At 38.4% G+C, this 27,084-nt stretch overlaps 1 protein-coding gene across 3 annotated transcripts in view; it reads right to left on the bottom strand.

Annotated features, from left to right (window-relative positions):
- Nucleotides 1–24,004, bottom strand: part of BLTP1 (bridge-like lipid transfer protein family member 1) — a 219,349-nt gene extending 195,345 nt beyond the window's left edge. For all 3 annotated transcript variants that reach the window (XM_056803506.1, XM_056803508.1, XM_056803507.1), the window contains exons 1-2: nucleotides 23,866–24,004; nucleotides 21,052–21,138 (exon numbers count right to left, since the gene is read on the bottom strand). The gene's annotated coding sequence lies outside the window, so the exon portion shown is untranslated. The remainder of the gene's footprint in view (nucleotides 1–21,051; nucleotides 21,139–23,865) is intronic.
- Nucleotides 24,005–27,084: the final 3,080 nt, after the last annotated feature.

The following is a 27,084-nucleotide window of genomic DNA, read 5'->3' as shown; positions in this document are numbered from 1 at the left end:
AAAATAAACCTACATAAGTCATCAACATTTCTATATATCTCCAACCTATTTCAGCAGCAAGAATTAGAAAGAGAAATTCCATTTTAAATCACCCTAGACAATATAAAATACTTAGGAATCTATCTGCCGAGACAAACAAAAGAACTATATGAATACAACTTCAAAACACTCTCCACACAATTAAAACTAGATCTAAACAATTGGGAAAACATTGACTGCTCACAGGTAGGATGAGCTAACATAATAAAAATGACAATCCTAACCAAATTAATTTACTTATTTAGTGCCATACCCATTGAACTACCAAAAAACATTTTTAATGAATAAGAAAAAAACATAACAAAGTTCATTTGGAAAAACAAAAGATCAAGGATATCCAGGGAAATCATGAAAAAAAAAATGCAAAGGAGGCCTTACAGTCCCAGATCTCAAACTATACTATAAAGCAGTGATCATCAAAACAATATGGTACTGGCTAAGAGATAGAAAGGAGAATCAGTGGAACAGACTTGGGGTAAGTGACCTCAGCAAAACCGTCTATGACAAGCCCAAAAACCCCAGCTTTTGGGACCAAAATCCACTACTTAATAAAAACTGCTGGGAAAATTGGAAGACAACATGGGAGAGATTAGGTCTAGATCAACACCTCATACCCTACACCAAGATAAACTTAGAATGGGTAAATGACTTGAACATAAAGAAGGAAACTATAAGTAAATTAGGTGAACACAGAATAGTATACATGTCAGACCTTTGGGAAGGGAAAAATTTTAAAGCCAAGCAAGACTTAGAAATAAGTCACAAAATATCAAATAAATCATTTTGATTACATCAAATTAAAAAGTTTTTATACAAACAAAACCAATGTAACCAAAATTAGAAGGGAAGCAACAAATTGGGAAACAATCTTCATAACAAAAACCTCTGACAAAGGTCTAATTATTCAAATTGATACAGAGCTTAATCAATTGTACAAAAAAACAAGTCATTTTCCAATTGATAAATGGGTAATTTTCAATTAAAGAAATTAAAATTATTAATAAGCACATGAAAAAGTGTTCTAAATCTCTTATAATCAGAGAGATGCCAATCAAAACAACTCTGAGGTATCACCTCACACCTAGCAGATTGGCTAACATGACAGCAACGGAAAATAATAAATGCTGGAGGGGATGTTGCAAAGTCGGGACATTAATGCATTGCTGGTGGAGTTGTGAATGGATCCAACCATTCTGGAGGGTAATTTGAACTATGCCCAAAGGGCACTAAAAGACTGCCCTATGATCCAGCCATAGCACTGCTGGGCTTATACCCCAAAGAGATAATAAGGAAAAAGACACGTACAAGAATATTCATAGCTGCACTCTTTGTGGTGGCCAAAAATTGGAAAATGAGGGGATGCCCTTCAATTGGGGAATGGCTGAACAAATTGTGGTATATGTTGGTTATGGAATACTATTGTGCTCAAAAGAATAATAAAGTGTAGGAATTCCATGGAGACTAGAACAACCTCCAGGAAGTGATGCAGAGTGAGAAGAGCAGAACCAGGAGAACAATGTACACAGAGACTGATACACTGTGGTACAATTGAATGTAATGGACTTCTCCATTAGAGGCAATGCAGTGATCCTGAACAACTTGGAGGAATCTACAAGAAAAAACACTATCCACATTCAGAGGAAAAGGTGTGGGAGTAGAAACATAAAAGAAAAACAACTGCTTGAATATATATTGAATATATATGGGTCAAGTGGATATGACTGGGGACGTAGACTCTAAATGAACATCCTAATGCAAACACCAACAACATAGAAATAGGTTCTGATCAAGGGCACGTAATACCCAATGAAATTGCGCGTCAGCTACAGGAAGGGTGGAGGGAGTGGAGGGAGGGAAATAATATGATTCTTATAACCAAGGAATAATGTTCTAAATTGACTAAATAAATTAACTTTAAAAATAAATAAATAATATGCAGGTTTTAACATTTTTAATGCAATTTTATTATTTCCCAGTACAAATTCTCTTTCCTCCCTCCTCTATTGAGAAAACAAGATTTATATTATAAATATGTATAGTCAAGCAAAAAACAAATCCCATATTAATCATGTCCAAAAAAAAAAAGATTTATATATTTCAATCCGTAATCCCAGTCTATGGGCCTTTCTATCTGGAGCTGAGTATCATGTTTCATCCTGAGTATTCCGGCATGGTGATTGGGCAGTCTGTTCATCAGAATTTCTAAGTCTTTTAATTTATAATTGCTCATTACTATTGCTATACAAAATGTTCTCCTGGTTTTGCTCACTTCAATTTGCATCAATTTATAAGAATCTTCTAAGATTTTTCTGAAATCACTCCCTTCATCATTTCTTATAGCACAAAAATAGTCAATACCTTTTGCTAGTATTTTGTTTTGTTCTTTAATGCATGACCAAATTAATCAGCTCTTTTTTTACTGACAAATGTGTTTGGAGATATAACTTTCCCAAAAAAATTTTGGTATACTGTCTTATAGTTGTTATTTTTTGTGAAATAATTGTTTCTATAATTGGTTTTGATCCATTCGACCCATCTGACCCACAGGATTTACTTTTCAATTAATTTTTCCTTCAAAGACTCTTGATCAAATATAATTTTTATTACATTATGATCAGTAAGAGGTACATTTATATTTCTGCTTGTCTGCATTTGTGAGGTTTTTAATGCTCTAATATATGGTTAATTTTTGTAAATGCACAGTTGAGAAATATGTATTCTTTTCCCATTCAATATTCTTCATGTGTTTATTATATATACTTTTCTAAATTTTATTTAGGTCCTTCATTTTTTTTCTTTCTTTTTTTGCTATTGTTAGAATGATTTGAATCTGAAGGGGTAAACTAAGATTCCCCATTTTTAAAGTTTTACAATCTCTCCCTGTCACTCATTTTTTATTCTAATAAGATTTGGATTTTTTTACTGTGGCTCTGTCTGAGATCATGATTGCTATCTCTGTCTGTTTTACTTCAGCAGAAGCACAATAGATTCTTTTCCGGTCCCTTATTTTACATCTGTGTGAATCTTTTTTATTTAAACGGGGGAACGGGGGTTGCGTGGAGTTGCTTCTGACTTACTCTTTCCTTAATCCATCTTCCCTCTCTTATTTCCCTCCTTCCCTTCTGAATCTCTGTAGGGTCAAATTATTTTTGTACCCAATTGTGAGTATATATGCTTCTCTCCTTTGACCAGTTCAGAAAAGGATGAGTTTCAGGAAATACCTTCTCCAGGCCACTCCCTCTATACTATGTTTCTGTGAAATAATTTCTCCCATTCTTCCTCTTCCTTCCCCACCTCTCCTAGTATATTCCTCTTCCTTTCCCCTTCAAGTCTTCTTTTAATATTATCAAAACTTAAGATAATTATTCCAAGATCCTTTGTTTAATGCCTGGTGATGATAAAGAGTTCTGAGGGGCTAAACATCTCATCTCCTCATATATTTTTTATGTTTTTTTTATGCTTCTCTTTGATCCTGTATTTATGTTAAATTTTCTACTTAGTTCTGTTTTTTTTTTTCATCAGGAATGCTTGGAAGTCTTGTCTTCCATATATTGCATATTTCCATTTCCCCCTAAAGAATTTTATTGCTTTGTTGAAAAAATTATTCTTGATTGTAAACCTAGAGTTTTTTTTTCTTTTGCACACAGATATCCAGGTTCTCTCCTGCTTTGAAATGGTCTCATAAAGTCACTAGATTCTCTTTGGTCAATTCTATTTCAGAGATAAGATTTTGAATCTTTTATTTCAAGCTGTTAGATCTTTTTCCTTAGCTTTCTTCTATATGTCTCCTTCCCCCCCCCCCACACACACATTTTTTATTTCTACTATTCTTATACAGTTTTTAAACTCTCTTTCTGGAGTTGTTTTTTTTTAACTCTTGCTTTATCTTTTTTGGGAATTCTAATTGGACTTGGGATCAAATGGCATTTTTCTTCAAGTCTTTGCTTATAGATATTTTGGAGTAATTCTCTTCTTAGAGGGGTGTATGGGGTGTTCAGGGAGGGGTAGTATCTCTGGTGTGGAGGGCTTGTCGTGCCCTCCTAGGGCAGCTCTCCAGCCTCTGACCCCCACCTGACACCCAGCTCTCACTTGTGGCTCCCAGTAGCTGCTAGCATGCGGCAGCGGCCACACCCCAGGCAACGGCTTCGACAGGCCGGCTAAACCTTGTGAGGGTAGCCATCGGGTCGTCGACCCCTGGTGAAGCAGGGCTTTGCTCACCTGGCATGTGAAGACTGCTTTGGCTGAACAGGCATAAGAAACCAATAAGAAGGTTCAACGGCTGAGAGGGCGACGCAGCAAAGCACTGTGGAGTGCTCAGGACGTGTTGGAGCACAAAGGACAACACAGCCATCCAATGCAGCTGAGGAAGTCTCCAGGTGTAACGACTTTTCGTGCCACTGGACCCAGGCTTCTAATGCCGAGAGTGGGACTGTCTCTGTGCATCGGCTTTTCCACTTAAATCTTCATGCACAAGTGTCTTTGTGCACAAAAACGCACAAAGACAATCATCATCCTCGTTTACCGAGAGACTACTAACCTCTTCTTAGAAATGTGTGTTTGGAGTTATTATTCTCATCTTTGTATCACTAATTGCCTTGATATCTTATTATAATGTGATTCTTTTTGCTTGTTTGCTCATTCTTCTAGTTTGTTATTTAAACTCAGACTTAATACCAGGGCTGAACTTTGTGCACTTCTGAGGAGAATGCCTGGGCTAAGTGTCCTTCTACTTGGGTTCTATGGTTGCTTTTTTGTGCTGTATTATTCTAGGATCTCAGGGTAAGTTTAGGCTAAGGATCTGGCAAGCTATTGGGGGTCCTAAAGTTGTATGATTTAGGGCAGCATTGGCAAGCTTTTTAGAGATCATATGCCCAGACTGCAACTTCAAGCCTTCTGTGAGCCCCCTGCATTATCCCTGAGAGCAGAGGGAGGAAGTATTCCCATTAGGCTGTTGACCAGAGGGGCAAGGCATATGAAAAATGTCCTCAGGCACTGTGTGTGTGGTGAGGGGGATAGGAACAGTTCCTTCTGGCATGCTGGGCCACACGTGCCACATCTTTGCCAACACTGAAGCCTGCTGTCTGCGCTCTTGATCTGTGCTCTACAAGTTTCTAAACCAGGATGAAGCCTGAAAAAGACCTCTGTTAAGTCTGTCTCAGTTGTATATGCCGTGTTCAGTCACTATTAGCCATTGGGGAAATTTTGCAATGAACTACAAGCTACAGGCTCTTCTTTGGTCTGGGCTCCTACCCTGGTGCCCCTACAACAGGCTTTGGCCTAGGCTGGAACAAAGAAATGAGTGAATGCTCTGCTTTAAGCTCAGAGATACAGAACTACTGTTTTCTTTTTTAACCTGTTTCTCCCTCAGTACACAGGTAGGGCCTACCATTGTGACTATTCCTCTCTGCCACTTCTGGGCTCACACAGATCCCCTCCTTGACCTCCTATGGATCTTTGACCTAGTACTTAGTAGTGAGTAACAGCACTTCCAGGTAGCACCCTTCACTGCTTCCTAGATGCTGTGCTAGTTCAATTCAGGGACCCCCAGGCCCTCTTCTTGCCTCCAGGTCCTGGTGCCCAATCTGGTCTTCTTTAAGTCCCTGTGCACTATGGTACATGGCCCAGTGTGCTCCTGACCAGTGTTGGCAGCTTTCTTTCTCCCTGTTTTGACTGACGTTGGCTGGAAAAATAGCTCACTATGATTATCTTAGATTGCCCAATCAGGAGTCAGTCAGGCATATTTTCTATATCTTTGTGGAGGAATGTGTTTAAGGAACTACTAGGCTATGCTTCTTTCTGCCATAGTTAACTTTACCTATGATGGTTGGACTATTGTAGCAGCCTGCTAGCACAGTTCTAACTATGCTCCTCCTCTATTCAGCTAACTCCAGTGTCTCCCTATCCCCTCCAGAATCAAATATCAAATCCTACATCTAGCATTCAAAGTCCTTCATAATCTGGTCCCTTCCTGCCTTCCAGCTTTGCTAAACTATACACCCTACAATGCATTCTGTGATCTGGGCTTGTTTAAAGCATCAGCTTCTCTAAGAAGCCTTTTCTGATACTCCTAAATTTTAGCACCTCACCTCTGTTGATTACATCCAGTTCATCTTGTATGTATTTTATTTGCACAAAGCTGTTTTCATATTGTTCATCTAATTACACTGTGAGGTCTGTGAGAAATTTTTTTGATTATTTTTTGCCTTTCTTTTTATCCCCAGTTCTTAGCATAATGCCTGGCACAGTAGGTTTGTTGTTGATTAACTTCAACAGCCAAAGAAGTATTCAGTGCTTGTCATTGGGTCCTGTTAATTTAACAAAAATGTCAATACTACTAAAATTAATATCCAGATTGAGTGCTTTACCATTCAGACTACCAAAGGCTACTTTACAAAACAAGACAAAATACTACTAAGAGTCATCTTGAGGAAGGAATGAGCTAGATTATCAAGGGAAATAATGAAAAGATAAGGTAGAAATAAAAGGGAAATAGTACTTCCAGATATCAAACTATATTATAAAGTAGTAATCATAAAAACCATTTTGGACTGTTTAAAATTGGTAGTTAGGTGGTAAAGTGGATAGAGTGCTGGTCCTAGAGTTGGGAAGACTTCCTGAGTTCAAATCTGGTCTCAAATTTGTTCATACTAGCTGTGTGACCTTGAGCAAGTCACTTAACCTGTTTGCTTCAGCTTCCTCATCTGTCAAACAAGCTGGAAAAGGAAATGGCAAAACACTCTGTTTTTGCCAAGAAAAGCCCAAATAGAGTCAGAGTCAGACACACCTGAAATAACTGAACAACTGGTTAATAACTGGTTATATGTATATATAATAACTGGTGAAAAACTAGTAAAGAAGATCAAAGAAACAGTAAAGACAAGGAAAAATCAAAAATTAACTCAATAATTCATGTTCACAAAGCTTCAAAGCATAAATTATCTAAGGAAGAACTCCTTACGCAATACAAAGTGTTAAGAAAATGAGAAAGGAGTTCGGAAGAAATTAAACTTAGATTAAAATCTAATACTACATTTCACAATAAATTCAAAATGGATATATTATGGTATCTGAAGATCATAGCAAAGAGAAGCAGATCATAAACCCATCACATCTATAAGTAGAGAAAAAATTCCTAACCAAATAAAGAATAGAAGAAATTACAGAAGATTAAATAAATAATTGGATTATATTAAATTGAAAGGCTTCTGCAAACAAAATCAGTACATCTAGGATAAGAAGGGAAATAATCAACTGTGAAGAAAATGTGTTAGATTATGTTTGATAAGGGTTTGATATTGACAACTAACAAAAATATTTAAGGCCAAAAGCTGCTCCTAATAAAGAAGCTGCCAAAGAATATGAACAAATAGTTCTTGAAAGAAGAATTACAAGTTAAGAACCATTTAAGAGAATGCTCCAAATCACTTAAGAATAAAAGAAATGAAATCAGAATACTGAAGTTTCATCTCACATTGTGCAAACTGATAAAGAAGGCAAAAGATGACCACAGACAAATGTGGAGGGGTTGTGGAAAGGCATAAGCATATAAATGCGTGTTTTTTGGTAAATGAATAATCTTAAAAAACCAAAACCCAGTAACATATACCCAAATAAGCAACTGAAAAATTGTATGCTTTCATCTGCATATAAATGCATTTTTGACAAAGCTACAAATTAGTACTACTATATTTTGGAAAGCAATTTGGAATTATACAGATTCCAGGAAGGTCAATGACAAATATATAAGTTCTACATCAACCAAACTACTTAGACCACCATCTTTTGTGGTTGAACCCAACTGGAAACAAAGCACATGCCATTTCTATCAATTAGGGAAGAGGTAAATAAACTGTTGTGCAAGAAAGAATGTAATGAAAAAGTATGCTTCTGTAAGAAAAAAATTAGGACAACTAAGTGAAATGGTGGATAGAGTACTGCTTTTAGGCAAGTCATTTCAACCCGTTTTCCTCAGTTTCTTCATCTATAAAATGAGCTAGAGAAGGAAATGGCAAACTATTCCAATATTTTTGCCAAGTAACCCCCAAATGGGGGCACGAAAGTCAAGCACAACTGAACAAAGAAAAAATGAGCAAGATTGAATATAGAAAAGTGTGAAAAGACTTAAATGAATTTATACAAAATAAAATTAAGCTGAATCAAGAAAACAATATATACAATGAGTATAATAATGTAAACCAAACAACTACAAAACAATTGAAATTAAGATCTATGAAATTAAGAATTAGCCTTGCTCCCCAAAAAGATATGTTCCCTTGTACCCTTGGGTACCAAAACACTGAATATAATCTCAATCATTCATTATGTTGATTGGTTTGGTTAACTTTTTTTCCTTGTTCTGCTTTTTTAAAAAGTTCTTTGTTATGAGGGATGACTTTCTGGGAAGGGTAGAAGAAATGCAGGCAAAATAAAAATAACAGATACCAATAAAAATCTATTTTTTTTTAACGGGCAGTGGATATGGGTACTAGAATGGGAATCAAGGAAACCTAAACTCTAGTGTGGCATGGCTAGGCACATCACTGAATCTGGACCCATTTCCTCAACCAGAAAACAGAGGATTTGATTAAGCAATTCCATTCCAAATCTAACATTCTATTGTTAAAGAACTCTATGGAATTATATAGAAATTTTAAACATAAATTTTTAAAATGTCAAACCAACAGAAAATCCATCAATTAATCAATTTCTAAAGATCATACCAAGTAATAACCAGCATGACTTTTTAAAAACATCACCAACTAGCAACTTAAATACTTCCCATCTATACAGAATCTCTATGCATTCTCTACTCAAATTTAAATTGTTGTCATTAACAGTACTAATAGAAAACAAGGAGGCTTTTACAAGCAATGTATGAGGGAACAAGGAGGCTTTTGCAAGCAACCAATAACAATAGGCCACATCTTTACCATTTCACAAATGACTTAAAGATGTAAAGAATACAAGTTCCCACTGTGCTTGTGTTGATTATGAAAAAGTATCCAATTTAGTATAACAAAACACCTACATAAAGGCTCTCTTACAATAAGATGTCTCATTTCCACAAAATAGTAAAACCATTCAAGATTCCTGGAAAGAGGGAATCAAACAAATAGGCCTTTTAATGACCCTCCCATCAGGTGAGGCATAAAACAGAGAGAAGTGTGCTCACCCCAAGGGCTGACCTTGGTGCTGGAAAAGATCCATCACTCCTCAAAGTTCCCTCTAGCCTTGCAACACTATTATCTTCTGGAAGAATGGATAACCACAGAAAGGAGTTTGGCTTGATCACTAAAACAAGAAACATCAAGTAGAAAACTGTAAATTGTTCATGACTACATATATCTGGGACAGGCAGTGCAAATGCACAAAGTGGGAAGAGATCAAACTGGATTAACTTTGGAAAAGTACAGGATAGCAACTGTCAACATTTTCTCTTTCTACTTTCCTACCCTCACTCAATTCTTAAATCCTGCATTTTGGTTTTTGACCTCTCACCTGAAACTCTTTTCCAAGATCAACAATGAACTATTAATTTCCCTTCCAAGTTCTTATCCCTTGGGACCTCTTTTGAGGAGCTGATGCTAAGCCTCACTCCTCCTCAGGCTTTTATCTCCACACTACTTCTCAAACTCCTTTGCCAGGTCACCATTTTTATTGTAGGATATGAATTTGTGGGTATGCCCAGGGTACTCTGGTCTTCTTTATCTATGCACTCTCTCAGTCATCTCATTTACCTCCAGGGATTCAAAATTAATCCCTTTATAGACAACTCCAGCCCGAGTCTCCTGCACTCCAGTCCCACATGACCAAACATCCAGTATAACACCCTGTAAAATAACAAAGCTCAATCTGTCCAAAGCATAATGCAAACGTTTTCCTCCAAAGCTTCTCCTCTCCCTAACATCCCAGTTTTTGATGAAAGCAACACAATATTCTCAGTCAGCCAGGTTCACATATTCAGAATAATCCTTGATTTTTCCTTCTCCCTCTTCCTCACTGCACATATCCAATCTGTTGCCAACTCCTAACAATATAAGTTTGTAAGGTTGGGTAAGTGGCTCAGAGGATATAGAACCAGGTTCAAATCTGACATCAGATAGTTCCTATATGTCTAATATATAATATTGATTCCAAAATGGAAGGTAAGGGTTTTAGATGTCTGTTTGTCTATCAATATAGCTAGGTACTGCATTGATCCATCAGTAAGTATTTATGCTAAAAAAAATAATCTACAAAGAAATTGGGAGCAGCTGGATAGCTCAGTGGATTGAGAGCCAAGCCTTGAGATGAGAGAGGCCCTAGGTTCAAATCTGACCTCAGACACTTCCTAGCCATATGACTCTGGGCAAGTCACTTAACCCCACTGCCACTCTTCTTTCTTGGAATCAATACACAGTATTGGTTCTAAAGTGGAAGGTAAGGTTTTTTTTTTTTCTTAAAAAAAAAAAGTTTTTATTGAGTATCAGTTCAATACCAAGAACTGTTCTGGGCACTGAAAATACAAATAGAGTGTGATACAGTCCTTGTACTCATTCTACTAGGGAGAAAAACCATGCTGGCCCTTCGTTTCTTCCATCATCACACGAGTAACAGTAGAGTACTCTAAGCACTCTGGCTGTGCAGCTGCCATGTCCCTTACCACAAGACCAATCCATCTTCTTTTCCTGTCATACAATTCCTTGACAATAACCTCACTCCTGTTCTTATTCACAGATCCTTACTCATTTGTCCCAGTATTGTCACATCCACTCTCCTTGTGATACTCATCTTTAGCTATTGGGAGGCAGTCGGGTCCACTTCTTGCTGTCATAGAGCAGTATCAGTAAAACATTAATTCTGAAAAGATGGCATGCTGCTCTCATAGGAAGCTTGGGGTCAACAAAAGAACTTTGCAATATCCAGAAGACTATCCAGTCTGCTTGCTCCTTTCCAATTCCTGAGGTCACTCAGTTCCCTTCCATTTGTATGCTATCACAGAATTACATACTGAAGACAAGTACTAGAGTACTCACCTAGTTAACTGAAATCTGGGCAAATGGCATGTGATCCATTTGATTCTTTCCTGTGTTGTCAGACATACCAAACCCTTTTGAATACATTTAGGTCTCTTCCAAGAGTTCTGCAATGAACTGAACTGAAAAGAACTTGGTGTAATCAGCACAGGACCACCCCCAAACAAAAGAATCTTAGAAGACCCCACTACTCAGAGCAGATCCCATCTCAATATAGGTTCAACACTAGATCTCTATCACAGTGACAAATAATTTCAGTGATCAGACAACTCTCTCTTTTATGGTTCACCAATTTATTATGAAAGAGTTACTTTGGCCTGGATTATTTCTGCTGTTACAGCTTCCATAGAATTCTAAATGATTTCTGTGTATACTGGATGGGTGATGCCTTAATAAACCAGATCCTTACATAGTGCTCCAAAAGATAGACAAAGTATATGAACAGGCAGCTTTCAAAGAAAGAAATTCAAGATAACAACAATCATGGAAAAAATACTCTAAATAATTAGAAAAATGAAAATTAAAGTTTAAAGTTCCTCTTCAAAGCTACCAAAGATAATAGGTTTTTCTGTCATTAAACTAGCAAAAATGACAGCCATAAGAGGGCCTGGAGAAAATATACATAACTGCACTATTGGATCTGGGAAATGGTCCAGCCATTCTGAAAAACAATTTGGAACTATGCCTTCAAAGTTATTAAACTATGACCCTTTGGCTCAAAAGTGAGGATGTTTTCAATTTTATACTTGTAAACCCCCAACTTCCCTTCCACACTGTGGGTGCTTTACAGATGACTGCTGAGTTCAACTAAACTGCTAACTAAATGGTGTAAAGAGGTGAAAGAATGGTTAAACACTAAAGTTTCCAACACAGGAAACTGGATGCAAGATATGTGCCAGGAACCAAAATGGATGAAATTATAAGGAAGCACAGTTTTGGACTCATTGAGTTCAAAGTACAGAAGAACTCACAAATGATGCATTTTAGAAAAGACCAGAACTGCAGAAAAAAATTTTTTTTCTGGTTACTAATCTTATTGATCATTTAAAAATTAAAAAAAATGGAATTTCAATATACTATCAATGTTTTATAGCTCCAAATAAGGCTTTATAACTTTTAATGTTTATATGCTCTATGATGTTTTAAAGTAGTCTAAAGATAATTAAGTAACAATCATTTAATGAATACCTATGTGCTACACCTTGAGGATACAAAAAATTTGTTTAAATTTAAAAAAATTTAAAAACAAGATAGTATCTGCCCTTTTGGACTTATATATATATATATATATATATATATTTACTGGCTGATCAAAATATAGCAATAAAGTTTGATTCAAGTCAGAAACAAGATAGCATTCAAATCCCTCCTCTCCTTGAAATCTCTAGATTGATACATCCATAAATTTTATAGTACAAGTGTGATTTTGAGTCTTAGATGGATTTCAAGGTTGAGGGACACAGAAATTATTGAAGGAAGAAACAGTGAATACAAGTGAAACATAACTTAGGCTTGCTAGTAAGACCATATGAGCACCTATGTTACAACTCAATGAATTAGCAACAATTTAATTTCCACAAAGAAGAACCACCTGAGCACACAAAAGGTGCCTGCCTATTTGTTAAAACCAGTCCCCAAAAAATTACTGTGGTGAAGAAAAACAACTGCTTGATCACATAATTAGGGATATAGACTCTAAATGATCACCCTAATACAAATATTAATAATACAGAAATAGGTCTTGATCAATGACACATGTAAAACCCATTGGAATTGCAGGTTGACTAAGGGAGGGAGGTTGGGAGGAGGGGAGAGAAAGAACATAAACCATATGACCATGGAAAAAATAGTCTAAATTAATTAATTAAATAAAAAATTTAAGACTAAAAAAAATTACTGTGGTTATCTGAAATCATTATTCATATCTGAATACCACCAGTGACTGAGACACAGTAGGCACTTAATGATTAATGCCAACTGATTGACTAATCATCCCTATCCTTTGTTTAGTTAAGAATACTTCTTCTAGCTACAATTGAATGATATAACCTTTTACAACGTTCTACTCCATCTCCTCTCATATATTTATGATGTTAACTTTTATATTTAGATCATAAATCAATCTAGAATTTATTGTGGTAAATGGAATAAGATAAGATTCTGGTCTATACCCTATTTCTGCCAAAATACTTTCTGATTATCTTAGTAGCTTTTGTCAAATAGGTAGACTCTATTCCAGCTGTTAATAACATGGATTTATCAAACAAAATGATCATTCTGGATATTGTTGGCCTAGTAAATACTAAATAGTTTTAACTACTACTGCTTTATTTTGCATGTCAGAAATAGTCCATCATTTACTGTTGTTCAGTTATGTCAGTCATGTCCAATTCTTTGTGACCCCATTTGGGGTTTTCTTGGCAGAGATTGGAATGGTTTGTCATTTCCTTCTCCAGCTCATTTTACAGATGAGGAAACTGAGGCAAACAGGCTTAGGTAATTTGCCCAAGGTCACACAACCAGTAAGTATCTGAGGCCAGATTTAAATTTAGGAAGATGAGTCTTCCTGACTCCAGGCTGGAACTTGGTGAACTTCACCACCCAGTTGCCCTAGTTTCATCATACAGAGCCCATAATTGTAATGGTAATAAATGTGGTGGGGCTATATAACATATAAAAGGAAAATCAGCATACCCTCAATAAAGTTTTATTTCAAGTAGGTGCAAAGTGCTTAAAACAAAAAATCTATAGAATATCTACTACTTACTTGCCAAGCACTGAGATAGTTAAATAGGAAAATACCTTTAGAAAATAAAGTTTATCTTTTGCTCAATAACCAGGATCTCATTATTACTCATAAAATCATTAGAAATCATAAGAAAAGAGAAAGGAAAACTCATCTCAACATGCCATTTAAAAAAAGAAAAAACTATAGCAGCATTACCAAATGAGATTTTCTAGAAAATCTAGAATCCTGAAAATTGATTGCATACCTTGTTTTGAGGAGAAAAGCGAATCTCTGGGGCATGTAACAAAAAATTTTTTTAATTCAACTACTAAAAAAAGATAAAAAGATGTCAATCATTCCCCAGGAGAAAAGTCAAACTAGTCAGAGAGCTGACCTAATAAAGTCAATTAATCTCTCTGAAATTTTTAACTGGGACTAACTCAAAATATGCATAGTGTTAACATTAATTCTGAACTTTTAAAGCATACAATGGATAGTCCCTAATAACTCATTCCTTGGAGATTCCTAAATTCTAAATATGTTTAACATCAACCAATTTCACAATGTAAATTCATGGAGCAATTGGCTTCTTAAAAATCTGAAAAAAGATACCTCAGGGAATTATAACTAAATAAGAGCTTTCAGACTGTTTTATATATGTGTGTGTGTGTATGTATATGTATCATTACACACACATGTGTGTATGTATACATATACATACACACACATATATATCCTCTGCCATCAACCTTCCATGATTCTGGACATTATGTCTCTCTGAATCTTAATCTGGATTTCATCTGACTTAATCAAATCAGGTTAACAAGCATTTATTAAGCACCTACTATGCCAGGGAAAATGGCCAAAAAATGTCAAAAACCAGTTCCTGCCCGCAAGTAGCTCACATTCTAATGGATTCAGTATGCAAACAACTCTGTACAAAACCTTCTGTACATTAATTCCAGGATAAAGTGGAAGTAATCTAAGAGGGAAAGCACTAGCATTAAGGGAGATGTAAAGGCTTTGTGACGAAAGTAGAATTTTAGCTGAAATTTGAAGGAAGCCAAGGAAGTGATGAGGTGATGAAGGAAAGCATTCCAGATGGGGGGAGAATCAGGTAAAATGCACAATTAGGAGATGGAGAGTCTAGAAGGAAAAATGTCACTACGATCCTAGGCTAAATTGTGGAGAAGGCAACTTTGAAAGCAACAGATCAGGCTTCAGGACCATAAATTGGTCACACTTTCTATTATAACAAGATTAGATTTGCCTTAACAAATCCAGAGTTCCAGGTCTTCAAGGCATCTAGCAATTTGATTACATCAAGTATTTAGAAAATAATCAGCAATAACACTAATCTCAATGAAAAATGCTATTACAAAGAATAGCTCCATATAATAAATCTATTTCTATGTCACCTTTGGACTATAGTAGTGCTTTGTTGATTTATTTCACCAAAGTGTGATAAGCCTTTCAAACTTCTCTCATCCTGTCTTACTTCAAACAATTCAAAAGTTACAAGAACTGAAACTTAAGAAGAAAATTAAACAATTGATAATTTAATTAAAGCAACATCAAAAATGAGGCCTCTATACGGGATAATATTCATAACACAACATACTTTGCACAGTGCCTGACACACAAAAGTCACTATATAAACGTTTATTCTCTCCCTCCCAAATCATTAGACTTTCTCTATATTACCACAAAAAATTAGCAGTAAAAAATAGAAAAAAGATTTTTATTTTTAAAAACTGTACAATGCACCTAGAAATTGATCTACCAATACACACACAAGAGCTATATGAATATAACTATGAAACACACTTTGCCAAATAAAAGACAGACTTAAAAGTAGGAAGGACAGACTTATTATGTACATATTATGTATCAGGCATTTTATAATATTTTATAAATATTATCTTATTTGACCCTCACAACAACTAAGGGAGGTAAATGCTATTATTATCATTATTTTACAGTTGAGGAAACAAGGAGGACAAAGGTTAAGAGATTTGCCTGGGGTCACACAGCTAATGTCTGAGGGAGAATATGAACCCAGATGTTTCTAATTCTAGGACCAGTGCTTCACATACATACCATTTTACCTAGTATTAAAGCAGAAATTAATTACTTATGGTTGAGCCATACCAAGAGCCAATATTTTTTAAATGACAATGCAGTGATTCCTCACCTATCGCAGGAGTTATATTCCAGAGACCCCGGCGATAGGTAAAAATCTGTGAAGTGACATTATATTTATTTTAAGGCTTTATAAACCCTTCCCACTCTCCTGTAAACTTTTTCCACACTCTTATTAACCTTTCTCACACTCTTATAAACACTGAGCCAAATAGCACCCAAGATACAGAGCACAGCGCTGTCGTTGGTTGCCTTTCAACCAACAGTGTGCCTTATACAATCTCATGTTGGCACATTTGCACAAGCAGTAGTGACATACAACATTTCCATTGTGTACAATATGGTATTCATCCACAAAAATCCCACAATATAGTGAAAACTTCCTGAATCAGAATTAGATATATATATTTTTAAAACCCTTGATACAGTGAAGCCACAATAAGTGAACCACAATAGAGCAAAGGAGGACTGTACTACCTAAATGTATATATCCAGTGCCATACCACTCAAATTACCTCCAGGATACTTAATAGCACTAGGAAAAATAGTAACAAAACTCACCTAAAAGAAGGAAAGCCAAGAGGGAAACCAGGGGGTGGGGGTGGGGATGGGGAATTAACTAGGAAAGAAGATTGCAAACTATATTACAAAGCAGTAAGCATCAAAACTACTCGCTACTGGTTTAAAAAAAATTGATCAGTGGGATAGATTTGAAGCAAAACTCAGAATCAACTGAATATAATAGCTAAAAAAGGGCTCTAACTATTAGTTAAGGATTATTCAGAAAAATGAAAACAAAATGTCTTGGAAAAGTGGAAAATGGTCATCCAAAAATTAGATTTAGACCAAGGTTGTATGACCTAATGCAAGTCATTTAACCCCCACTGACAAGCCCTTATTGCTCTTTTGCCTTAGAATCAATAACAATTGCAAGATAGAATGCAAGGGGTTAAAAAAAGGCAATTTGTAACTACACTCAAAAAAATCACTAAATTGTGTCTACCCTTTCATTTAGAAATACCATAGCAAAGCCTATATCTACCTCCCAAAGAGTTTAGTAAAGTCAGAGAGAAGGGATTTATGTTTACAAGAATAGAATAGCAATTTTTATTGTGGTAGAGAATGAAAAATAAGAAAGAATTGGGAAATGGCCAAACCAATTATGGTATATTAATATAATAAAATATCACTGTGCCACAAGAAATGGCTCCAAAGAAGACATTCCTTGAGTATCTGGTACAGATGGCAAGGAACACTATTCCAACCTTTAAAATCTTGACTATGATCACCTTAATTCAGCTTCTCTGGTTAAGTCAAGAAGTATTTCTTAACACCTATTATGTACCAGCCATTGTGCTAAGCACCAGGAAAATACAAAAATAAAGATGCCCCCCACCCCCCAAAAATATTTAAAGGTCCTACTCTCAAGGAGCTCAGTCTTTAATGGGAGAGACTAGGTAAACAAGTATGCACAAGTAAGCTATCTATGCAAGATAAATAGGGAATGGTCTTAGTGAGGAGTCATTAAGATTAAGGACCAGGAAAGGCCTCTTGCAGAAAGTGGGACTTTAGCTGAGACTTGAAGCCAAAAGGTAAAGAGGAGGAGAGAGAGGGTTCCAGGTAGGAGCCACAACCAGGGGAAATGCCTAGGGGTGGGAGACAGAGAGTCATGTGTAAGGAAAAGCCAGGAGGCCAACGTTACTGGACTATAAAGTATGTGGGGAAAGAGAAAGCAAGACTGGAAAGGTAGGAAGGGGTCAAATTACAAAAAGTTTTGAAAGACAAAAAAGGATTTGAGGTGACAGGGAGCCACTTCAATTTATTAAGTAGGGAGGTGACATATTAGCTGTGAGCTTTGGGAAGATCACTGGGACAGCTAATGACGAGAGGATGGAAAACAGGTGGTGAGGAGAGCCTTCACCTGGGTAGGGGCAGTGTCACAGGAGAGAAGGGGCTCTATTCAAGTGATGTGTTCAATGGCAGAAATGAAAGCATTTGATTAGTGAATGGATACGGGGCATGAGAAAGTGATGCATCAAAGTCAAGGATGACTGAGAAGGTGGTACCCTCAATGGTATTAGGGAAGTTAGGAAGAAGGGAGGGCTAGGGGTAAAGAAAATGAGATCAGTCTAGAGCTTGTTGACTTTAAGATGTCAGTGGGACATGGGCCTAGGCTTTGTGAATCTAGGAAAGTCACTTAATCCCCATTGCTTAGCCCTTACCTCTTTTTTGTCTTGGAACGGATGCTTAGTATCAATTCTAAGATAGTAGGCAAGGGTTTGGTTTTTTTAAGGGTTTCTTTAAAAAAATTATGGAACATCCAGGCAATGGGGTCAAGAGAGAGGTTAGGGCTGGACAAAAAGATCTCAGGTAGAAATTGAATCCATGAGAGCTACTGAGATCATTAAGCAAAACAGTGGAAAGGAGAACAAGAAGAGAGCCGAAGATAGAGCATCCTCCACAATGCAACTGAGCAACCATACCCCCTCTTTCAATTCTCGAATCACAAATCATGGTAAAATCAACTCTACCATATTTACTGAAGTATACAGATTCACTTTCCCATGACCCCATTCCCCACCCCAGTAATTTTTTGGATCAACGTTTCCCTCCCTGGCCACTGCTCCTCTATAAGTGTTGTTTCTATCATTAGAATTTAAGTTCCTTCAACAATTTATGCAATAATAACAGCTAACAATAATAGTGATATTGCCAACTGTCAAGCCAAACCATTCTGAAAGACTTAGGAACTCTGCTTGATGTGTTGATCAACCACAATTCCAGAGGACTCATGATGAAACATGCTAGCAAAGTGAAGGACTCAGAGTGCAGATTGAGACAAACTTTTTTTAGACAGGACCAATACAGGAATTTGCTTTGCTTGACCATACATGTTTATAATAAGGACTTGTTTTTTTCTTTCTTTTTCAGGGTATGAGAGGAGAAACCAGGAAGAAGAAAAGGTCAGTCACTGAAAATAATAAAGGAATGAGAACAAGGACTAGCTTTCCTTTGTATTTGTGCCTCATGCTTACCCCTATAGTTGGTGTGTAGTGGGACTTCATGAAATACTCTTTTATTTCATTCAAATATCTGATGTTCAATTCATTCACAGATGATTTCTTTTTAGAGGTATCCCAGTATTTAGAATAGTACATTTCTAATTTCCAGTTTTCTCTAACATTAAATCATTCAAAAATGCTCATGTTCAAGTTTCTGATTTTTATTTCTGCTAAGGAGTTGAAGCTATTCTTTCCCGACCTCATTTGTATTTTAGCATACAGGAAGACTGAGACATTTAGGTTCATTTGTCCTGTAAAATACTTTATCCTTTCCTTAAATAACATATACTGAAGTCTACAAGTGCCCTTATATTAATTATTCTACTTCTCCATTATAAGAAAATTATTAAATCTTTTTTTAGTTAATTAACTTGAAATACAGATTTTTTAAAAACCCTTATCTCCTATCTCAGAATCAATACTATATATTGGTTCTAAGGCAGAAGACCTAAGGGCTAGGCAGTATGGGGGGTAAGTGGTTTGCCCAGGTCACATAGCTAGGAATCATATGAAGTCAGAATTGAACCCAGAATCTCCCACCTCTGAGCCTGGCTTTCAATTCATGGAATCACTTAGCTGTCCCCTGAAATACACTTTTAAAATGAATATTCATAATTGTGATATCTCATATTTCTTAAATAAAATATTTCTTAAATAGTATATAGCTTTTGATAAAACATTACAACTATCATATAAGATGCAAAACTTACGACCTACTAAAAACTCACCTTTGAGAAAGACTTTTATCAGCCCGATATATCTACCAATGCCACTAGCATCTGGCTATTCCTTAAAAGTGACTGTTTTAATCATCCTCTATACTATTATCATATTTTAGAAGTATTCATAAATAACTAAAGGACCAATGAAAAATGCTCTCTAGCTCCAAGGAACTGATGAAGTTTGAATACAGATAGAAGCATACTTTTTTACTTTCTTTTTTTCTCTTGGTTTTTTGTTGGTTTTTTGGTTTGTGCTTTCTTCTGCAACATGGCTAATCTGGAAATACATTTTGAATAACTTCACATATATACTAGATATTGAATTGCTTGCCTTCTCAAGAATGAGGGAGGGGCAGAAGTGAGAGATTTTAGAATGAAAAAAAATTTTTAATGGATGTTAAGAATTTTCAAATATGGGGGACAGCTGGGTGACTCAGTGGATTGAGAGCCCGTCCTAGAGACAGGAGGTCCTAGGCTCAAATCTGGCCTCAGACACTTCCTAGCTGTGTGACCCTGGGCAAGTCACTTAACCCCCTATTGCCTAGCTCAATATATAGTATTGATTCTAAGAGAGAAGGTAAGGGCTTAAAAAAAATTTAAATATGTAATTAGAAAATACTTAATGAAATAAATAAAAATGTATAGAAAAAAAAAAGAGAAAAAACCTATATACCAAATATTTGGGAGTTCACCCCACAAAAAAGTTCACTACTCTATGAAGATCTAATTTGACCCCCTTTGGCCACTAATTGCTTTTTTCAGTCTATACAAGGCTCAATATAAAAAAGAAAGGGGAAAAGGGCTGGTCTGATGTTTGATGTTAATAACCTGTCCTCAACCTATGTATATTCTTTCCTACTTTTTCCCTCACCCTGTCCTCTGGAATTGGAGATGCTCATAACAACAAGCAGAGTTTCTAAGTCTTTACAAACTGTCTTTCCATTTTAAAATATTGTTTTTATTATTAGCTATTATAATTATTATTGCCATTAAGGTCAAAAATGAGAAAGAAAAACTTATTTTCTTTCATGCCTGTCATTTGATTTTAAAAAAAAAATCATAGTTTAGGAGAATACAGAGTGAGAAGCTTCACCTTTCTACTATTTCATCCTGAACCCTATACAGGCTGAACAAGGCAATTAGTGTTCAAAGGTGGGTCAGACATCATAAAGTCAAAGGTTAAGCAAAACCACCTCTGAGATCTTTGTTTTATATCTAACAACCAGAGCTATCTCAAGATCTGCACTGCCTAAGGAAATGATAAATTCACAGGGTTTGAGTACACTTCGTCAATGACAACTTTAACTAAAAATGAGATGAAAGAACAGCAAAAAAGTCTTTACCCAAGTTGTTTCAAAGTCAGCAGTACTGTAATCTCTTCCTTCTCCTTTTCTTCTTAGGGCGTTTTCACAAGTTTCATCTTTATTGGTCTGAAAAGGAGAACTGAATTTTAATCAGTCATCTGAGGTATTATTACTTTAAAATTTTCTTATATTTTCAAATGAAATGAGTCTGAATCAAGTGGATTGGATGAGACTGTAGGAAGTCAAGCATACATGTTCAATTCTGACCATCTTATTGACCTTCCAATTGGCCTCCAAACTCAAAATTCCCCTCTTTACTAATGACAGAGTAAAACTAGACAATTTCAACTTATGGCCATTCGAGGGGCTTGGAAATTTTAAAATCTCCCATGTTAGAGCAATTATTCCATTTATATTTAGATTGTTTTTGTAAAGTGTTAAAGCAGCAACATGAAATCAATCTCAACCAAGGGTCATATTTTCTCTACAGAGGAAATTTACAAAGATTTAAGTCATCTAATAGGCAAATAACTCTGGGCTTCCTGGTTTCACTGTCATAACAAGCCAAAAACCTCAATTATTTTCCAAAAGGAAATAAACATTTCTACATCCTTTTAACACCAAATGTGGATTTTTTAGGATAATCATATTACCTCTCGCTAGAAGTATTACCAAATATCAGAATCTAAAGCTTATAAAAAATGAGAGTTGGGATACAATTACAAGATTCTTGAAAGATTTCGGGGATTTTCCCGTCACATCAAGCAACATATCCTATGTTTATCCAAAGTAAGAGACTGTCAATAATGTCAGCTACTTCCTGGAAGTGATTTGGCTCTGTGGAAAGACTAGTAACTTACAGCCTCAATTCAGTGCAGTGGAAAAACCCAGATTTAAGAGGTAAACAACTTGAGTTCAAATCATAGGTCTGAGCCTGGAGTCTGGGATACCTAAGTTTAAATCCTGCCTCACACACGTACTAGTTGTGTGACTCTGGGCAAGTTAGTTAACCTCAGTTTGCCTCAGTTTCCTCATCTCTAAAATGATAATACTAACAGCCCCAACCTTAAAGGGCTGGTGTGAAGATCAAATGAGATAATATTTGTAGCACAGTGCCTAGCACATGGTAGGTGTTATACAAATGCTTTCTTTTCCTTCCTGTGTGACTATCTCCTAAGGGGTTGGCCTAGATCAGTGGAATCAAACTTAATGGTGCAAAGCAAAGCAAAATTCCCAAATGCTGGGAAAAACTAAATCAAAATGTAATTGGGGAATGTTTAACAAAATAAAATTATGACATAGATAATATTAATTTGTGGTTTTCTTAGTGGATAGGTGGCACAGGGATCCATTTCTATTTTAATCTAGACACCACTGGCCCATCTCAATCCTGTTATAAGACCACAGTTGCTCACTTCTCCCTAAGGGTCCATCCCCAGAAGCTCCCCTTAAGACAGCACAACAGCAAAGAACCAGACATAAAGTGAATGTCCAGGTACTGAACATAAGTGCAATGGGATATGAAAAAGACACACCCCAAAACCAAAGTCAATGCTACAAACTTATAGAAAACAACCATGGCTCCAGGAAACACTATGAGAAGATTCCCCTCCACTGCCCAGAAGGGGAAGTTCATGAGGATGGCCCATGTCCATCTTTTCAGACTTTTTCCATGAAGTGATCAGTTATATGGATTTTTCCTTCCTTTTTCTGTCTTAAAAAAAAAATCTCTGTTTTATGGGATGGTTGGGGGTGGGGGTGGGGTTGCAGTGATGTAAAATGCAGCAAATATCACTAAGAATTTATTTGTAAGAAAAGGCAGCAGGTGCAGTCAGGATAAGCCAGAGATAGCTCTGGGTCTGGGAACTCTCCATCAGATTCTGGAAGGGAGGAGGCACCCCATGGAGGTCGGGACACTCCCACCGGGGGCTCCCAGGAGGCACTCCCTGCCAAAGGGTCGCAGGACCAATGACACCATGTCTGGAGGAAGGAGCCCACCATCCCACTCTGGTTGCCCCCACCCCAGGAGCCTGAGGAGCAGAGGACCACCCCCACATACACACTCCAGGTCACTGTCGACTTCAAGAATGGCCTGCAGCCAGTCCTACCATTCCTATCCAAGAAGGTGGGGCTCCGGGAGGAAGGAAGAGATGGAGACAGAGACCCCTAAGTTTCACCCCGGAAGGAGAGCTATATACTCTCTGAGTCACTGGCACTACCGAACGACTCAATGCCAATCACAGTGGCAGGTCCACAGCGCTCTAAGGTGCCATGAGGGAGTGCTGCTATCACCTCATTTTACAGCTGGGGAAGCTGAGGCAGGCAGGGGCTGGGGGCCTCAACATAGGGGGCCACCTTCCCTTCTTCCTCCGCCGAACACTCCTGAGGCGCCTATGTGCCCGGGGTGCCCAGCGAGCTCCTGGAGACTAGAGACTGTCCTACTTCTCTCGGGGCGTCCCCACGAGACGCTTCCAGAGTGCCTTTCCCTCCGCCCATTCATTCCAAGGCGCTAAATAAAGGCCTGGGGGACGGCCCAGGGTTCCTGCCTTCACCAAAGCGGGGTGGGGGGAAGGTGTCGGGGCCACAGAGGGAGGTCGAGCCCCGGCCCCGCCCCTCCACGCGCACGCGCATCACGCCTGGGCAAGGGTGCCCCCTCCTCGCACGCGCGCACGAGCTCCATAGCACGGACACGCGCACGCGGCCCCCCGCAGGGCCCCAGGGACTCCTCCCAACGCCGGCCCCGACGCTCAGGATGCCCAAGGCCCTGCCCGGCCTGGCATGCGAGAGCTGTCCGTGGACTCGGCCAGCCTGAGCCAAGGACGCTCAGGATCGAGGTTGACCCGGCTCCCTCACCTGGGTGTGTGTGTGCCCGCCGCCACCTCTCTCCCGGCACGGCTAAAGCTGAGCTCCGCTGCCCCCTCCTTGTCCCGCCCAGGGCCGCCGCCGACAGCGCGGGGGCGGGCGGAGGAGGCCAGGATGACGGCGACCACGGCAGCCCGGTGGAGGTGGACGGAGGGGCGGGGCCTGCCTCCGCGGCGGTCGCGTCAACGACAGCGTCGCGAGAAAGGCCACACCCCTCGCCCGGCGCGCTCCGCTGAGGGCGGGGCCTGCGTCCGGAGCCGGGGCGGGGCGATGGAAGACGGGCCCTGCGTCTGTCGAAGAGGCGGGATTAGGAAGGGACCCTGGCAGGAGGAAGGCGGGCCCGAGTTTGTAGGCGAGTTGGGGGCGGGACCTAGTGCTAGGTGCTACTTTCGGAGGCTAAACCAGGCTGAAACATCCTTCTCTGCTTGTAAGAGAGGGACTCTCCTCGCCCAGCCCAGAAGGATCTGGGTTCCCATCCCCCTTCAGCTACTGAGGAGCACTTAACCTCTCAATCACTCAAGGAGTCAATAAGTTTTAAGCTCTTGCTGTGTGCCAGAGAGGTTCACTCGTCTGTGAAACAAGGTAATAATGCAGAGCCTGCCTGCTCAACACTTGACAAAATCCAACGTGCTCCATTAAGTTCACTTAGCCCAAAAGAGGGGTTCCCTCTGCCCCCTGCGAGTTGTCTTCCCCATTAGAATGGACGCGCCTGGCGGGTGATCTCCAGGTCCTTCCTTCGTCCTCTTGGTTGCTCTCCTCCGGCCCTTCTCCAGATTATCAATGTCCTTTCTGTTACACTGGTGCCTAGAGCCAGGCACCTTACTCCTGGTGGCCCTACCCACGGGAACTTGATAAAAGTTGATGAAGGGACCGAGGAGATACTGACATCCCTTTCCTCTGCGTTGGATAAATAAAATGGAGCAGGTACTCTAAAGGATGCCTTAAATTTGGATGGAGCCGCTAAGGGACCCCTACTGTCTCCCCTTTGGTTTAAGGAGGAGCAGAGAAGTGCTTTTCAATGCTTTGTGGTACCCCCTGGGGAACTGGCTTAAAATATGGACCTAAACTATATTGCTGCGAATTTCACACTGATTGGACAGCGACTATTCTGGTAGAAATAGCCAGTCCAATGCTCTTTGCAGTTCTTTAGCATAAAAGAACTGCTAAACATTATGTGTGTATGTGTGTGTACATATACATGTACGTATTTAAACTCTTACCTTCTGTTATTATAAATTCCAAGACAGAAGCATGGCAAAAGTAAAGCCATCAGGGTTAAGTGGCTTGGCCTAAGGTCCCACCGCTAGCAGGATCTGAGGCCAAATTTGAAACCCAGGTCCTCCCAACTCCAGACCTGTTTCTCTTCTCTACTATGCCACCTAGCTGCCCCTAAACATCATTTTAAGGGTAATTGTTCATTGAAAGAGCTCATCAAATTAATGTTTAAGTGGAAAAGAAAAGATGATTTTGGTGAGCATCAAAAGACAAACACTGAGCAGAAAAGCAATTTTGTATGGCAATATTCCCCAAAGAACTATCACTATGTGAGTTACCCTAAGCCTACAGGTTTTCCTCTGTCCCATGTTTCCCTGCCTGGTTCCTATAAGTGTATGCTCATTCTTCACCATAATTATTGAGTGCATTGCTAGGAGAAATCCAGGTTAATGTGTATATTATGATATATTTTATTATTTCTGGGTTTCCTTTGGTTATTATAGGACAGCTAGGTAGTACAGTTAATAGAGTGCCAAGCCTAGAGTAAGGAAGACCTAAGTTCAAATTGGGCTGTAGACACTAGATGAATGGTCCAGGGCAAGTCATTCAACCCTGTTTACCTCAGTTTCATCATCTGTAAAATGACTGGAGAAAGAAATGGCAAACCACTTGAGTATCTCTGCCAAGAAAACCTCTAATGGGAATCATGAAGAGTCAGACATGCCTGAAAAATAACAAAAACAAAGTTAGTTATTAGATTACTGTTCCTTTTGAGTTATTAAGTAAGTGATTGTGCTAAAGAACTTTATTGCAAGTAGCTGGTTGTGTATTTGGAAACTATACTGGATAGGGGTTCAAGAGATAAAGGCATAAGTAAAAGTGTATTTCCCTTCAACATTGCTATCCTTAGGACATGAATATAAGCATGTATTAGTGGTAGTTGATGTCTGGGAACTTGGACCACCTATGATGAAAGCAGAGTAGATGAGTCAGCCATACCCAGAAAGGAAGAGTGTTTCACATACTTTGGTGTTATACCCCAAGTGCTACACAGTATAGATAATACTGTCCGACTTGGAGCACGCTGTGTATGAGGGGGAGGGGTGTAAGGATAATTAAGGGTTGTAACCTAATCTAAATTTGAATTTTGGTCACCAGGGGATATCCCAAATAAAATACCCAAGTCAATTTGGAAATATATAGTGGTTTAAACGACATATAGGGAAGAAATCAAGGAGAAAAGAAAGGAAAAAGTATAGGATTTCTCAAGAAGAAATCAAGGAGAAGATTTCTCCCACCCCGCCTGTGCCAGGCGAGTTCAAAGTCCTCCACCACAAGGTCCTTGAAGATTACTGGCTTTCTCTAAGAGGATAGTGTTTGGAAGGTAAAGAAGAGAAAAATCAGCCTAAACTCTGAGAGATCTCAGAGAAGGGCCTCACCTGAATTAGGTTACTAGGCTTCCTCCAGGATGGTATCAAGGAAAACTCACCACTAAACACGGACACCAAGAAGCCAACACGCTCACCAAACTGCTGCCAGCCACCTCTCTGCCATCAAAGAGACCAGAGAGAGGAAGTGACGCAAAATATATAGACGGTTTTACATCACTTTCCTGCGTCTCACATGTACCAATTATATTTTAGGCTTGACTTAGGACAGCCCAGGGGTCTGTCAGTTGTTTTTGATTTGTCATTTGCTAGCACATGTCTGTCATAGGCCATCCTTCTCAATACTTAATCCTTAAGTACGGGTATAGGCATTCCTGATTTTGTTAGACTAAGTAGGGTTGAGTAATCTTAAGTTCACAATCCCTCCTGATGATGATTGAGAGACTAGTCTCCCCAATTGATCACTAAACATAATCACCTTCAAATTTTCTAACTGCAGGTGCATACATAATTTCACCTTCTAAGAGGAAATTACAATAGTTAGATAGAAGAGGGAAATAGAAGAAAGACAGACAGCAAAATCAATGTTTGCTGGGCACATTGACAA

The sequence above is a fragment of the Monodelphis domestica genome, chromosome 6, assembly GCF_027887165.1.
Source record: "Monodelphis domestica isolate mMonDom1 chromosome 6, mMonDom1.pri, whole genome shotgun sequence".
Taxonomy (NCBI): Eukaryota; Metazoa; Chordata; class Mammalia; order Didelphimorphia; family Didelphidae; genus Monodelphis; species Monodelphis domestica.
Note: the sequence above shows the minus strand (reverse complement) of the source record. Positions and strands in the feature narration are given on the sequence as shown.